The following is a 17260-nucleotide window of genomic DNA, read 5'->3' as shown; positions in this document are numbered from 1 at the left end:
CATTGTCTGAGCAGCGTTTGATGCATATTTGGATGAAAATAACAAGTGTAAGTACATATAATACTCAACAAGTGTGGGAAATAATAACATGCAAGTTTAAATAAAGGAACAGTCTGTAACAAGTTAAATTTGCATAAACGTCAACTATGCTATTGTAGGGTTATAAAAGCATACTATTCAACTATGTGATTCACCACTAGACTTCCAACTCTCAGAAATATCTCCGCATATTTTTCAACCACGTGAATCCCACATCATGTTCCCAAACCAGCCAAACCAAACCAACTAATCATGTGAGAATCAAGTCTCTCATGACCATGGGTGTGAGGAATCGTCCAAACTGTATTCTAATTAGTCATTAGGAGGATCATTATTCATAATCACAACCTTCATGATTAAACGGAATACCATCCTGGTAGTCTCAACACGTATTTTGTGCCCAAGATCGGAACACATGCCTTTCCAACATAAGTCATCACAACAAAATTTAAGAAAGAGCGAGTAATTAAAGTTATCTTACAAGCCTTTAGGCAAGCATCATTTATAATAGTTTATAGAGATACTACGCAGCGGAAAGTAAAGCTAAAAACAACAAAAGCTAAGTGAAGTTGTATGCCCATAGGCTCCACCTCAAAGCACGCAATTTAGAGTAGGATGCACTACTCATGCTTGCCGCCAATATCAACAGGCGTGAAGTAGCCAAACACCGCATCTTCCTCACCAGCAGAATCTGAAAGAGCAGCGTGAGTGAAAGGACAATGATGTCGCCTAGAGGAGGGGTGAATAGACGTTTTACAAAAATTCGTCCCCTTTTTACCATTGGCCTAAACTTGCAGTGGAATATAAATTAACGGATTTTTCACAAGTGAAAAACCTAAATATGCTAGGCTCAACTAGTGCACAATCACCCTAAATAAGTGTGAAAATTATAATCCTAAGGTGACTAAAATTATTCAATTCTAGCAAGAGATATGCAATAAAACTTAAATTGAAAAAGGCTTAAAACACTGTTTATATGCCTGAAATTACTCCGGTGAAGACAGGAGTCTCCGGGTTGTCTAAGTCCGAAATCTCCGGTAAAGTCCGGATTCTCCGGATTCTGTACAGAACTGAGCTCGAAACTGAATATAAAGGATGTGTAGAGAGTTCTAGCTCAAACCAAGTAATGTCGTGTATTCCGGAGATGATTCTAAGTAGATCCACAAAGAATCTACACCCAAATACACACAAACAAGTAGATCGAGCAATATGCACAAAGATTTGAATAAGAACTCAAAAGTAAAGAAACAAGAGAGGAGACACAAGATTTGTTTCCCGAAGTTCGGATTCACCACCATGAATCCTACGTCTCCGTTGAGGAAGCTCCAACGAGCCGGGTCTCTTTCAACCGCTTTCCTCGATCCACTCTTGATTTCTTCCCTTGCGGAGGCGAAATCGAGCCCTTCACAAACTTTACCGCGGCTCACCACGAGCACGGAAGCTCACCGGCGACACCTAGCCGGCTAGGAGGCTTCACCTCCAAGAGTAACAAATGCTTCGAGAACTTCTTTTCAAGAACTCAAGTGCTCAAGAATGGATTTAGCTCACTTGCACTCAATCTTCCAATCTCTGAACCCAACTCACTTTTCTTCTCAAATCACACACTAGAATGGAGTGGGATGGAGTTCTTTTGGCTCTAAAAAGTGTTTCTTTCGTGCCCTTGCAGCCGCCCCAAAGGATGAGGTGAGTGGGTATAAATAGCCCACTTCAAAAAACTAACCGTTAGGCTTTTTTCTGGACTTTACCGGAATATCCGGCCTACACCGGAGTCTCCGGCCACTCCAGGTACCGGAGAATCCGGTTTTCACCGGAGTCTCCGAGTACAGCACAGCTGACCTCCGAAAAACGGCGATAACTTTTGATCCCGGAGTCCAATTTCGATGATTTTGGACTCTATGGAAAGTTTATTCAGAGGGCTACATATACCAACTGAACTCATGACCTAAAACACATAAGATCAAATTAGGAACACTCCAAAACCCATTTTAGACACTTCCACACTTTCCGCTTCGGACTCTTAACAAGAAACTCTCACTTTGGGTTTGGTTGCGAACTCTTGAGCACTGAGACACGACAATTAGTTCACGTTGCATCCCTCTTAATAGTGCGGCATGCCTAGACTCAATTTCAAAGATAAAACATATTTTTACCAATTTGAGCCTTTTGAATACTTTCAAGTACCGCTTCTTACTTTCAAACCTTTGAGGGTTGCCAACTTCCATATATTCTTCACTTGATTCTTCATATGATTGATGTGAATCATCCATAGCTTCCTATAGCCTCGCACGGTCCATCGGCGCAAAGCCTTTACTCGCTCTTCACCACCGCCTTGGTCCTTCGGCGCCAAGCCATTTGCTTGCCCTTCACCACGGATGGTCCATCGCAGCCGAGTCTTGCTTGCCCTTCACCGTCTTGCCATGAAAAACCACTTTGTATTCGACATCTTCAAGGAATTCATATTATCAAATATGGAGTCCACTCTTGTTCTTGACTCTTGGCATATATGATTTCAATTCAACTTATGCCTTCTTATGGATCCTAACTCCAACTCACTCTCAAGCACAAAGCACATGGGTTAGTCCATAAAACCTAAATGACAACTTTTATACCTTAAGTTACTTGATCTCCACAAGTAACTTATTAGCCTTCATGCATATTGTCAATCTTCATATAGAACCTAACCCCACTCATTCTTAAACACATAGCACATGGGTTAGTCCATAAAACTCTATTGACAAGTCATACCTTTAGTTACTTGATCTTCACAAGTAACTTAGCCTTCAAGCTTATTGCCAATCTTATTGAGCTTCTTCTTCTTCTTATGAGCATCACTAAAATCTCAATGACTTTTGATGCAATTCTTTGGACTCATGGCATTTCTCAAAGAATCCATGCTTCATCATTTGTGCATCTCCTATGGAATAACCTAATAGCAATTCTCAATATGATTGTTAGTCCATAGGCATTGTCATCACTTACCCGCATCACCTAGAGCTCATTCAACTTAATGCATTTTCATTCTCCCCATTCATCGAGAGCTCATGCATATCTCTCATCCATGCATCACCTATGGAACAACCTACTAACAAACTCAACACCATTGTTAGTTTATAAGTATTGTCATTAATTACCAAAACCACACATAGGGGCTAGATGCACTTTCAGTGAGTACGAAGGTACTCACAAGATTAATCCGTATATAGCAGATATAAATAGTTCGACTCCAAGGACTATGCATTGAGCCATTAGCAAGAAGAAAGAACACAAGGTTAAGTAAATTAACGCACAAAAGCAACCTAGACATATATGTGTTTGTGTTATCGTAGATCTCACTTGGTTACAAACAGAATTCTAGCAGTTTGCCATAATTGATTTTCCTTGATTACAGACGGGGTCATCATCCCTTTATATCGTAGGAAGGGAGAACTTACATGTGGGCCCTACACATATGGCCTCTGCTCATTCTAATATCTAATTCAAATCATCACTATGGAGGACCAGGCATGCCAACTTGCTCTGACGGTATTGTATGTCGTGTTTAGCTCGTAGAGCGCTACCTCGCCGGATTTAATGCGACAGGATGGAACGGTGCCCTTCTACGCCATCCCCATCCACTTGCCTCTCCGCGTCGTCCCCGTCCACTTGCCTCTCTGCGTTGTTTCCGTCCACTTGTCCTATCGGGTGGCTGACAACATCCCATTTGTCGTGCAGCACAGTGCCAGCCTGTAAAGTCTCACTCCGTAGTCTTTAATGCTATGGGACGGGACAATCCCCCTGCACTGTCCATGATTTTATCCGCCGGAGCCAGTGCCTGGTGAAGAGAAGCGTTCGAGCGGGTGCCAATAAAGGCGCTTCGGATGGGTTGCATCTAATCCGGCCCCGCGACCAGCCCCACTGGTCGCGAGTTATGTGAAGGCGCAGCGAGATTGGTCACTAGAGGCCTTGCACTGGTCGTGCGGCCGATCAGTTTTTTAGGAGGCATGTTCCCCTGGCTGTTTACATCGTTCATGGGGCCTGGTAGCTGGGGTACCCCTTTACTCAATACACCGACACATCGCTTGGCGCTAAGGTATCTAGAACTACTTCCGGAGCAAACTAAATACCTCTACAAACTCGTCTTCTTTCTTTTTTTATTACCTCCGTCTGCTCACACTATCGATGTTTAAGCCCAAATGACCACAGCTACAGAGGCATTTGGCTCGCCTTACCATTAGATCGGCATATGGTGAGTAAGGTAAGTGCTAGAAACAACTGCACCGACAGATGGTCTTAAACGATGCATGCGGTTTATGGTGTCCGGGTTCCTCTCCTGAACTGCCATAAGGACTCCTCCTGAGCAGAAAACACCTCTAACACTGCTCACATCTCATCTCATACTCACCATTCATCCAACCATCTCAACATCATAAATGTATCCGTAAACCATAAGTGAGCCATATGCTCGTGAACAATGGCGGTACCGTCGCTTGATTCCTACCGAGGACCTAAGCGTTGCTAAGCATATCGAATAAACTTATAATTAGACATCGATCATGTGCTCAAGGTTACAAAGATATGGATAAATGACAATTCAAGATAGAGATCATGCAATCAACATAGGTTCTACCCATTTTTGCTCGACACTTGACTTGTTAAACAAACAATATACATAAGCATAATTTATCAATTTTAGACTTCATCCAATTGAAAAAAAAGGGTGCAATATGCTTAGATGCTTTACGTTCTGCTCCGAGGTTTGTCTGACGCTACCTACACAGAATTTGCAGAAGTGGTGCACCTCGGTGTCACCCTTAATCACTCTCGCATCACGTTCCAGATCTTCGTTCACTAAAAGAACGTATGCAATGATGACTATGAATGTTGTGCAGAGAGATATGCTTCACAGTGTATAACAACCGCAGAGATACAATGCATCATGGCATGAGACTATAACTTCAAACGTTTCCTTAATTTGGTTTACTGTTAAACATGTAATAAGTTATGGATTAACTTAAGCTTAAACCAAGCTCCAATCAAATTAAAAAGTTAACTATGTTTAACGTGAGTGTGAGTATTTTTAATAAACAGGGCATAATAAAATAAGTGGTGCGCCTCGGTGTCACCCTTAATCACTCTCGCATCACATTCCAGATCTTCGTTCACTAAAAGAATGTATGCAATGATGACTATGAATGTTGTGTAGAGAAATATGCTTCATAGTGTATAACAACCGCAGAGATGCAATGCATCATGGCATGAGACTATAACATCAAACGTTTCCTTAATTTGGTTTACTGTTAAACATTTAATAAGTTATAGATTAACTTAAGCTTAAACCAAGCTCAAATCAAATTAAAAAGTTAACTATATTTAACGTGAGTGTGAGTATTTTTAATAAACAAGGCATAATAAAATAAGATTAATAAAATTGATGAAAATCAATTTTGGAGTTACCAATATTTAATTATGGATTAATGAAGCTCAAACCTATTTTATTAACCCATGAAATTTGAATAAATATTTCATAGCTCTCAGTATTTTTAACATGTAGATAATGATCATACAAACCTAACAAAATTAGTTTCATGATTTTTGGAGCTATACACATTTTTCTATGCATTTTTAAGTGTTTGAGCTGATTTATCAATGCAACAATAAAACCATTTCGCTTTTTATCTGGACTTCCAAATTAAAAAGGCCCGAAATCTTTTGTGTCGGGGGGCTATATAGCCACTACCAGGACTGTGGGCCCAGGCCAGTTGACTCCGGTCAGGAGGCCAGAGCCACGACGCTTGGCATGGCCAGCGGCTCTGCTCTGGATCGTGGAAGGCGGTCGAAGCACCAGTGCGACACGGCAGACCCAACTGAGACACACGTGGTCGACGGTGATGACCAGAAGGAGGCCATCGATGGCAACTGGCAGGAATCAAAGGCGACGACTCGGTCAAGCACGCTGGCGGCGAAACGACGACGAAACTGACTCGGTTGAACGCTCCTACACAATCTACGCGAGCATGCAGATCCAACGGTGTGCTCATCGGCAACTAGGCCTGGCCGGAGCACGACCGGTAGCGTGCGACCGTGGACGGCGACGCTCGGCCCTCAAGGCAAGCCACGTCGGCGTCAGGCTCAGCACAAAAAGGCGTGGGCCATAGACGAGGGACATGGGAAGCTCACCAGCGGTTCAGCTTGGATGGAGGTGGCTCGAAGCATAGGGTCAGCGGTGGAATCTTGGAGCTCGGCACCAGAGTTGATGAGGAACAGCCGGACGCACCAAATCCGGCTAGGACTCGATGGAAATCCGGTGAAGCAAGGACGTCAACGAGAGGTAACGGCATGAGGAACTCATCCACAAGGATGTTGCCGGTTAGCCTGAACGGAGAGAGATCGACAACGTGCACACAACGTGGCGGCGCTCGGATGCTCGAGGTGGGCCACGTCGGCATCGGGTCGAAGACCACTCGACACACGCCAAGGTTCGCCCGAGGTGAGAAGAAGCTCAATGAGCCCTTGGTTGGTCGGGAAAGGCTGTACCACGACAGCGCGTCGGTAAGCCATGGAGTGAAGGGTGCCAGACTTGGGAAGAAGCTCGGTCTGGTGGGGCTGCTTCAAGCTCCTGTAGGTCCGGAGTGGTTGGGCAAAGACGGTCTCCGCTCGGTGGCGGTGGAGCCTTGCTGCAGCGCCGGCTCAGGGAAGAAGGTGCCAGCCTTAGCTGCGCGTGGCTAAGAGAGCAGGAGGGAGGAGTTGCTCGTCATTTTCCTGAGAGAGAGAGAGAGAGAGAGAGAGAGAGAGAGAGAGAGAGAGAGAGAGAGCACGAGAGAGCTATGGTTGTTCCCAACCCTATGTTGCATAGCAATATTATGAGTTGCTTCACAACGTATCACTTAAAACTAATCTTAACAATTTATGTTTGATTTGACTTCCATAAAAAATTCTCAAAACAATTAAATATGATGCTAATGATGCTCATGAAATTACATGTTTAAGGGTTTTGGGCTGTCACAATGAGCATGGCTGATATATCAGATTTTTATACTCTGCAGAGGTTATCCAGCTTTCCCCACGAGTCGTGATTTTTTTTGTTACTATATCCGCGAAACACTTAACATACACCAGTGGTATGTCACCCAGAAAGTCACTATAAGGGTGTTACAAAGTTTCATCCAGTATGTGCACGTCCGCTAGATTTCACCGTCGTCAAAGTGGTTTTCATGCCACCCAGAAGCCCCCTTTTGTGCATTATAATTTTCAGCAAATTTTCACCCTTCACTTCCACTACACATCTCATACTACTAACCAAATGGTTCTGGCCTTAGTCGTCCCCACACATCCACTCTTACCGTTTGTCATGCACAAAACTGGAGTCCACTAATTAATAGGCCAAGCCTGTCTCACACCAGATATCGTAATTGGTACGATACTTCTTGGGTTGTCGCTCCATAAACTGATCCTTACTTAGGTCACTTGAGTAAACACTAATCCAACAACATAACCATCATCATCAATACTACTTTGCTCAAGGCCTAAGGTTCCATATTACTATACTATTTTCAGAATTTTTCAACTCATAGTTGCATAGTTTATTAGTCATGTTCAACTAACTACCCGTCTATACCCTTGTACAAAGCTAAGCATAAGCTACCCAACAAAACTACTACTAACAACTAGGCGACAAGGAATATATGAAACAAGGTACTATAAGTAAATAGGATTCAGAATTAACAGCATGCATGTTTAAAATAAAGAACACATTTAAAAAACTAGGATCAGAATGTTCAAGGGCACGTGCCTCTTCCAACTTGCAGCTCAGACTCTTCAAAGACTTGGTCCTGGAGATTCTCGAACTGCTCTTCATCTGCTCTCAAAATACACCAGAAAAGCACACAACCAAACTAACTGAGAACAGTAAACCAATCAATAGCTAACATCTATGAAAAGGGTACTAAAAGATAGTACACATTGCTATGAACACGCGAGTGCGAGAAATCGTCTAAATCTGAGCTAAAACGAGAAAGTTACGCTAGAAACAAGTTTATGGTTGAATCTGAAAAAGGAAAAGGACTAATTTTGAATAAAACGGAAGGGCTAGGGGCCTTTGTAAAAATAGAGGGACCTAATTGTAAATAAATAAAAGTTTAGGAGCTAAACTGTAAAAAGACATGGGCTTTTTATTAAATATAGAAAAGTTCAGGGGCTTATTTGCAAAATTATCGCTTTCAAACTCTTCGTATTACTTGGGTCGTCTGTTTGGCACGGTCATGATTCTGAGATAAGTCTTTCTACTCAAAGCATCGGCAACTACATTCGCCTTTCTGGGATGATAATTAATTCTCAAGTTATAATCCTTGATAAGTTCTAACCATCTTTGCTGCCTGAGGTTGAGATCTAGCTAAGTAAAGATATACTTCAAACTCTTATGATCTGAATATATTTTATATGTTTTTCCAATCAAATAGTGTCTCAATATTTTGAGTGCATGTACAACGGCGGCTAACTCTAAATCATGTGTCGGGTAGTGTTCATCATGCTTCTTTAATTGCCTAGATGCATAGGCTATTACATGGCCTTCTTGCATAAGAACACATCATAATCCTTAATGAGGGGCGTCACAATAGATGGAGAATGGATTCTGTGTATCTGGCATGATTAGTACTAGCTCAGATGTTAATCTTTTCTTCAGCTCTTTAAAACTTGCCTCACAAGCAGGGGTCCATTTAAGTGTTTGAACTTTTCTCAAGTAACTTGGTGATAGGCTTTGCAATTTTAGAGAAACTTTCTATGAACCGACAGTAGTAACCTGCTAATCCAAGGAAACTATGGATCTCGGAGACATTCTGGGGAGGCTTCCAATTCAAATGTCTTCCACTTCATTTCCTTCCTTAGCAGTCAAACGAATGATTTTTCTTGCACAGTCGATAATTCCATTGAATTTGGTTAACTAATCCATTCCTAGTATGATATATATCCCTTCGAATTCCAAAACAATAAGGTTTACCGGAAAATCTACCCCCCTTATTTTAATACTAGGGTTAGGGTATACATTCATTGCTTTTTTTTCACCTGGAGAGCTAACAATCATTTTATGCTTCATAAAAGATATAGGTAGATTGTATCTTCCCACATACTTGGTTGATATAAAAGAATATGATGCTCTAGAATTAAATAACACTGTAGTGGGGTTGGAGTTGATAAGAAACATACTGATCACGATATCTGATGCATCTTGAGCTTCATTAACTGTCACATGGTTCACACGACCTCTAGCAACATTCTGCTTTGCTTGATTCTGGGGCTGATTCCCATTGCAGTTCTGTTGGTTTGCACCTTGAATGGGTGGCTGATTTTGACGCTTCTGAGGGCATTGGAAGGCAAAATGTCCCTCTACTCCACAATGAAAACAAGGTTTTCCATTAGCGGAGGCTTGAGTGTTGTTGCTGGTGTTGTTGTTCCTTTGAGAGATCTAATTTGAAGTGTGGGGCGCTTGAAAGTTGGAGCGCTGATACTGTCCTGCATTCCTGGAGAAGCTTTGATTTGTAGACTAGGTCCTGGACTAATTGTACTACTGACCAGAATAATTCATAGATCCAGACTGAGAAGAGTCATAACGGGTCCTGGTGTTGCTGCTTGACTGACCTGGGTGGTCCATCTTGCGCTTGCGCTCAATCTTGTTTCTGTTGTGCTCCAAGATAAGAGCACGATCTACAAGGGTCTCGAAGTTCTTGAAATCACGAGAAGCCAAAGAATATTACAGTCCATCATTCAATCCTTCTAAGAAACAATCTTGCTTCTTCTCATTGGTATCCACATCTTCTGCCGCATAATGAGACAGGTGAGTGAATCTAGTGACATACTCACTCACAGTCATTTCTCCTTGCTTGAGTGCTAAGAATTACTTTCTCTTGATCTTGATAGCTCCTTGGGGTACATGATGAGCACGAAAAGCATTCTTGAAGTCCTGCCAGTTAATACTATCAGGTTCTTCATGAGCAGCGACATAGACATCTCTCTAGTCTACAACAGGTCCCATCAACTGGTGTGAAGCAAACAAAACTTTCTTCCTGATGTTGTACTAAGCGACTGAAAGTTTCTTTTCGATGACCTTGAGCCAGTCATCAATGTCCATAGGTTCAACAACATAAGAGAATGTAGGTGACTTAGTCCTTTGGAACTCTCCAAGCTTGTCACGGGGTTGTTGTGGCGGTATAAGGGCGGCGACGAGGGGATTCTGCTGTATTTGGGCCATTGTTTAGGTCACTCCTTATAGAATATGTGTTTGCACTTCCAGAAACTGTTCGAGGGAAGGCTGCCACGGTGGAGGTGGATTGTCATTACCTTGTCCATCACAAGCATTGCCATTAGCATTGACACGGTTCCTTAGGTTCACCATCTGACATAGAGACAAGATGAGGAGAAGGAAAAAAGGTAGAACAACAGCAACAAAGAATGGACAAAGATAGACAGAGATAGACTCCCAAACTAACTATTATATTACTATTATAATAAGGATGTATTCGTGAAGAAGCTCTTCACAATACATCACACACTCAAAAAAAGATCCAAATCATTACATAGCACACCACCAACTCAACCAACTCATTCACTAGCACATGATTCTAACAACTCAAAACATCTAAAGGGGTAACCTCCTAAATGAACTCATAACTCTGCTGAAGCCTCAAGGTGCTAGTGCTGGGAAATGACGGGTTTGGAGATGGTGTGGAGAACACGGAGTCTCTTCCTCAGACTCAGAGTCGGAAGAAGAAGATTCCTAGCAGTCCGAGTGGTGGCACTTCTTGTTGCGTAGCTCACCCTGAGCTAGCTTGCCTTTGACATACTACAACTCTTCGGTGGTACGGTCCAACTCATGACTCAGCTCCAAGGCCAGGGCAGTCTGCTCTCCAAGCTTGGTAGTGCCTTCTGCGGGAAGAGCAATGACGTTGGTGAATCCACTGACGCGCTAAGGGTAGTGGATGAACTAGGTGAAGATTAGCTCTTCGCTGTGGCGGTGGCAAAGGACCAGAAGGGCTAGGCATGCGGCGTCATGGATTACAGCCTCCAAGGTAGCTCTTGGTGAGATAGCAAAGTGGATGCTTGTCACTTCATAGGCACCAGGCTTTGGTAGCGAACTGTAGATCACCACTTCAACTTTCCACTCAAGAGGAGCATCCATGTATTCTGTCTTTACTCATGTGTACTCAGGTGCCTTCTCGGATCTGAGACTGTGGAATATCTCCGAAATCTTGGCGGGGAACCATCTTGGGCGTCATCCATCAGAGTGGTAGATGCGGGACCAACGCGGAACACAGGGTGGTAGCGAACTGTAGATCCAAATCTTGCAGCGGTCATGGCATGAGTCGAGGACAACGGTGGAGCAGGAAGACGACCACCAACACTCTTGCAAGCGGTCTGACGGGTACGGGCCATCTACAAAATTTTGAAATGGGCAGGAAGAGATCAGTAAAAGGGTTTAAACAGAATAATCCAAGAAAAACACATCAAAGATAAAGTAGAGTTTTTTGAAAATAGTTTTCTTTACCAAATTAATCCTTAAAACTCGATCATTCTAACTAGGCTCATGACCTACGGTCAACATAGCTCTGATACTACCTCTGTCACACTCGGTTTTATAATGGGACAAAACCAGATACATGCCAGATGTATGTCAGGATCAAGTTTCATAAATACATCGACTTCATCAGTATATCACACACAGTGCCATTATTACATCATTTAATTTAAACAAGATAGAAAGACCTCAAAGCCTTTAACCAAAGCACACTAGCAAAACACAGCGAAGCTCCCATCTTCCATAAGCAATCGACCGGGGGTCCACCAGCCTAGAAGTCTTTATCTTCATCGACGAAGTAGTCTGGTTCTTCTTCATTGTCTGAGCAGCGTTTGATGGACATTTGAATGAAAATAGCAAGTGTGAGTATATGTAGTACTATGCAAGTGTGAGAAATAAATAACATGCAAGTTTAAATAAAGGAACAGACTGTAACAAGTTAAATTTGCATAAACACAACTATGCCATCGTAGAGTTATAAAAGCATCATATTCAACTATGTCATTCATCACTAGACTTCCAACCCGTAGAAACATCTCCTTATGTTTTCCAACCAGCTTAATCCCACATCAGGTTCCCAAACCAGCCAAACCAAACCAAACCAACTAATCATGAGAGCATCCAAGTCTCTCATGACTGTGAGCACGGCTGATATATCAGATTTTACACTCTGCAGAGGTTATCTAGCTTTCCCCACGAGTTATGATTTTCCTTGTTGTTGTGTCCGTGAAACACTTAAACACGTCAATCGTGTGTCACCCAGAAAGTCACTACAAGGCCATTACAAAATTTCATCCAGTATGTGCACACTCGCTAGGTTTCACCGTCGTTAAAGTGGTTTTCACACCACCTAGAAGCCTCCTTTTGCGCCTTGTAGTTTCTAGCAAGTTTTCACCCTTCCCTTCCACTACACATCTCATGCCACTAACCAAATAATTATGGCCTTGGTCATCCCCACACATCCACTCTTACCGTTTGGCACGCACAAAACTGGAATCCACTAATTAATAATCTATGCGTCCCATACCAGGTCTCGTGGTTGGTACGATATTTCTTGAGTTATTGCTCTACAAACCGGTCCTTACTTAGATCACTTGAGCAAACACTAATCCAACAAAATAACCATCATCATCATCAACACTACTTTGCTCAAAGACTAAGATTTCATGTTGCTATACCATTACCAGAATTTCCCAACTCATAGTTGCATAGTTCATTAGTCATATTCAATTGACTACCCATTCATACCCTTGTGCAAAACTAAGCATAAACTATCGAACAAAACTACTACTAACAACTAGACGACAAAAAAAAAATAGAACATGGTACTATAAGTAAATTGGATTTAGAATTAACAACATGCATGTTTGAAATAAAGAATGTATTTGAAAAATTAGGATCAGAATGTTCAAGGGCGCTTGCCTCTTCCAGTTTGCTGCTCAGACTCTTCAAAGACTTGGTCATAGAGATTCTAAAACTGCTTTTTGTCTGCTCTTGAAACACATCAAAATAGCACACAACCAAACTAACTAAGAATAACACACCAATTAATATCTAACGTCTATGAAAAGGGCACTAAAAGATAGTATGCGCTGCTATGAACACATGAGTGCAAGAATCGTCTAAATCGGAGCTAAAACGAGAAAGTTATGCTAAAAACAAGCTTAGGGTTGAATATGAAAAAAGGAAAATAACTTATTTTGAATAAAACAGAAGAGTCAGGTGCTTTTTGTAAAAATAGAGGGACCTAATTGTAAAAAAATAAAAATTTAGGGGCTAAACTGTAAAAAGACACATGCTTTTTATTAAATAAATAAAATTTTAGGGGCTTATTTACAAAATTACCGCTTTTCTGGAATTAAAATAAATCAGAAAAGCTGACTGGAGAAAAGCTGCTGATGTGGCGGGACACATGGGCGGATACTACTGATGTGGCCGGTTGATGAGGGCGATGACGTGGCTCTAGCGGCTGATTGGATTAAAGTGGCCACATGTCATCACAGGATTAGGTTAGTGAAGGGGTATTTTGCTTCTAATCTAGGCCATCGAAGATAGGTTGGACGACCGGGAGAAAAGGGGCGGGGTTGGCCGGCCGGCGGTGAAGACCCAAGCGACTATGGCGGCTCAAGCATGGCGGAGCTTTACTGGAGCTCGACAAAAAACACGTCACCGGCCACAGGTCGCAATGGTGAACGGCGGAGCAGAGAGAGGGGCACATGACGAACTCGTTTGAGGCGGATTTGGACAATGGTTAGACTCACCGAGGCTTGGCGACGGAGGAGGTCGGTGAGCGGCGAAGGAGGTCTTCCAGCGGTCGGTGGGAAACAAGGAGGGGTCGACGAGCTTACTCCCGAGCTTGCGAAGCCGGAGAGCCGGTCGGTGAGGAAGGGGTGGCGACGGCGCGAGCTTGCCAAGCTCGACAATGGAGATGGGCGGTGGCTCGGTGTAGAGCGAAAACATATAGAAAAGAGAGGGGGTGCGGACCTTTATATAGGCGGGGATGAGTGCGGGCGTTAGGATAAGTGCGAAGTTTGGTTGGGATACGGGCTCGGGGAAAGGCAGCGTCAGCTGGCGTGACCGGCTCAGAATCGAGCGGTGCGGCGTGGGTCGGAGGAGGAAGATGGTGCGGGACCCACATGGTGGCGGGAGAGGGAAGGCATTGGCACGAGAGGCGCCAACCGGGAGGACGGCAGCGCGAGGCTGGGCCTAGCCTTCAGTCGGCTCAGGCGGGAAGGCGAAGTGAAGGGAGCAGAGGAACGGGCTCAGCCCGGGAAGGAAAAAAAAGAAAGAAATAGGCTGCCATGGTGAAAAGAAGACAGAGAGAAAGAAAGAGTCCAACAAAGAAAAATAGGTTTTCTTTTAGAAACATTTTACAAACTTTTCCAAAGATTAAACGGCAAGCTCGATGTTTTCAAAAGCTTATTTTACACATAATAAAAACCCTAATGCATCTATTTCAACATGAATACAACACACTTTAATATACCTAAATTAATTACTTAACTTAGAAAATAATTTTTTCTCCTAAAATTTTGAGACAAAGAAGAACATCCTAATTCTAGAAAAAGACAAATTATTACTATTTTCTAAAAAGAAGTGAAAATTAAGATGTTACAACATGCTGGTACGTTTTCGTCATTTTCCTCTTTTTCTTTTCCGTGGGCAGGACAGCCCTCGCTTTGTAGATTGTACGTGGATCTCATCATGCAATTGGAGAGCGCCGTGGAATGTGTCATGCTACCGATGTGACAGATGCGATCGCGACGGGATTAAGAAACTTTCGGAGCAGCAACAGTTGTTTATCGCCGCCTCTCGGCCTCATCTGCCTAGGAAACAATGGAAAATTGTTTCAACAAATGACCTATACGCATCACTACGTAAGTATACTACACATACATACGTGAATATGTTCTTATCATACATTTACAGATAATAATATCACTATTCTCATCTCATCTGAACACATGGTACTGTACTAATTTGGTAATGATTACAGTGACCGAAAGACCCTTACTGAAATTAAGCTTGCCTAAAATATTACCGGCAAAATTTGTATGGAACCATGTACCATGTTTTAAAAAGGGCATAACATGAATTTTGCTGACGTTCAGATGTCGTTTTCAAGGTGTGTGCAGTGCTGTTGTGTACCTAGCAATATTTGCGATGAGGTGTACGTGGTTAGTATCATTGTCAATATAATAAAGCAATAATGGAGGTCTTTGGAGACCGAGGATTAGAAAAGTACGGCGCCGGAAGTGGTCCGTACGTATATTTTCTTTCACGTCTGTTTCTGTGGGTGCAGACCCATCGATCAGGCGCTACCTGGGTTAGGTGCGCCTAACCCTATTTTGTCGAGTAAATAAATCTACTTCGCCTCATTAATCTTGTCAAGTAATTAAGGCCCTGTGTTAGCTTGTGATCTAGGACAGGGCAAGATCCTATTCTATAATGAATGAATAACATAGCTCCGGTCCTATTTTGGAAAAAAAAAACCCCCGAAAATAATGAGGTTAGTGTTTACTTAACTGAATTGACCAATATGTCCTTTGAGTAGGTGCAAAACTGAATTAACCAACATGTGACCACGAAAATGATTGGCAATGCGAATCAAGTTGCGCCAAAATCTTGTGACAACTAAATACTTGCTATCCCTAGCCATAATTTGCCATGTTTTTTTTATGCCATCGAACTGCCGTCTTCGATTCAAACACCAGAGGTCCAACCTTACCATCCATGGTTATCTTTTGGCTACTCAAACGTGGTAGTAGCCCGAGTTGGTGGTTACATAGCCAAGCAAGCAATAACCACTCTATTTTTTTTAAAAATGTGGTGGTTACAGAACATATTAAATCCGGTGTACTCTGTTGCCCCCAATGTCACGAAACATTGCTAGTCTCTTTGTCAAATCTAATGGAGAAGCGTGCAAATTATTGCCAATCTGTTATCAAATAGGTATGGATTTATGTGAAAAAACGTAGCACTTTTCACACTGATTACTGCTGGTAAATATGATTTTAAGAGTACAAGGCAGTGGCCCAAACTAGCTACGCACTGCACTTACTCTAAAGTTTTTCCCACGGCTTATTTACTTATTGCCATACAATATTGTCGATGATTTATAAATCATAGGTCTAACAAATTTATTAAAGAATTAAAAAATACTTTGAATAAATGAATTATAAGAGAAACATACTTAAGTGTTTAAACAGGTTCGAGCCTATTTGATGATAATAACCATATATTCTGCTTTATTTTTATTTTAATCTAAAAATAGAGAGTTAAATTATTTTATTTTATTTTACAAATTCAAAATCTAATATCTAGTTGAGAGCCAGACAATGCCAAACAAAACTTCAATTAATCGGCTCCTGAAAGTCCTCTTAATTACACCTCCTCTCCCGACTATTCTAATCCCGTCCCGTCCAACCCGAGCTGGCCATCTGCTACGTGGTTGACGCATCCGACGATTGGCGACGAGGTAATCCACGGACGCGACGCGACGCGACCAACCACAGCTAGCGCGAGGCGATGGACTCATGGACGCCCTCGCGCGTAGGTCCGCCTCACCTTTTGCTCGTCACACGTACGCCGTGCAAACCCTTCCGCTGCTGCCCCACGTGAATGTCAACACCCTTGCCCCGCTACCCTTTTACGTGCGTACCAGCATCTCCATCGTGAGCCGTCGGTCGCTCCAGCAGTCTAACTATATACGCACGCAAGGAGAAAGATGCCGCGCGTAGGTACCGTTATTTCTGGCCTTGGGTCTGAAAAACAGATTCAGGTTTGTTCCACGGAGGGATACAGCTTCAGCTCAAACTGTGGCATTTGATAGTTCTACTCTTTGAAGGAAGCTACCGCCTACCGCTCAAAGTCTCTGTGTATTCGCAAGGGTGGACCCACGTTGGTGCAAAGGTATTCAATTGAATACTCAATCTTTTTGCAAAAAAATAAGTATATAGTAGCTGTACTGAGTATATATCTCTGGTTGAGCCAGTTTGTTTCCTTCCTGCTTTAATACATCAAACCGCATAGCAAAATATGAGTCAAAGCTAACATCTATCCTCCATTCGATATATTAATTGGAAAGAGTTCACCTTTTCATACCACAACAGTAAACATCAAAAGTCTATAATCTTCATACCATGTATACTAAATATTAATCACTAAATTCTAAAT

Source organism: Phragmites australis, chromosome 18, assembly GCF_958298935.1.
Source record: "Phragmites australis chromosome 18, lpPhrAust1.1, whole genome shotgun sequence".
NCBI lineage: Eukaryota > Viridiplantae > Streptophyta > Magnoliopsida > Poales > Poaceae > Phragmites > Phragmites australis.
The sequence above is the reverse complement of the archived record's forward strand: the minus strand, read 5'-3'. Positions refer to the sequence as shown.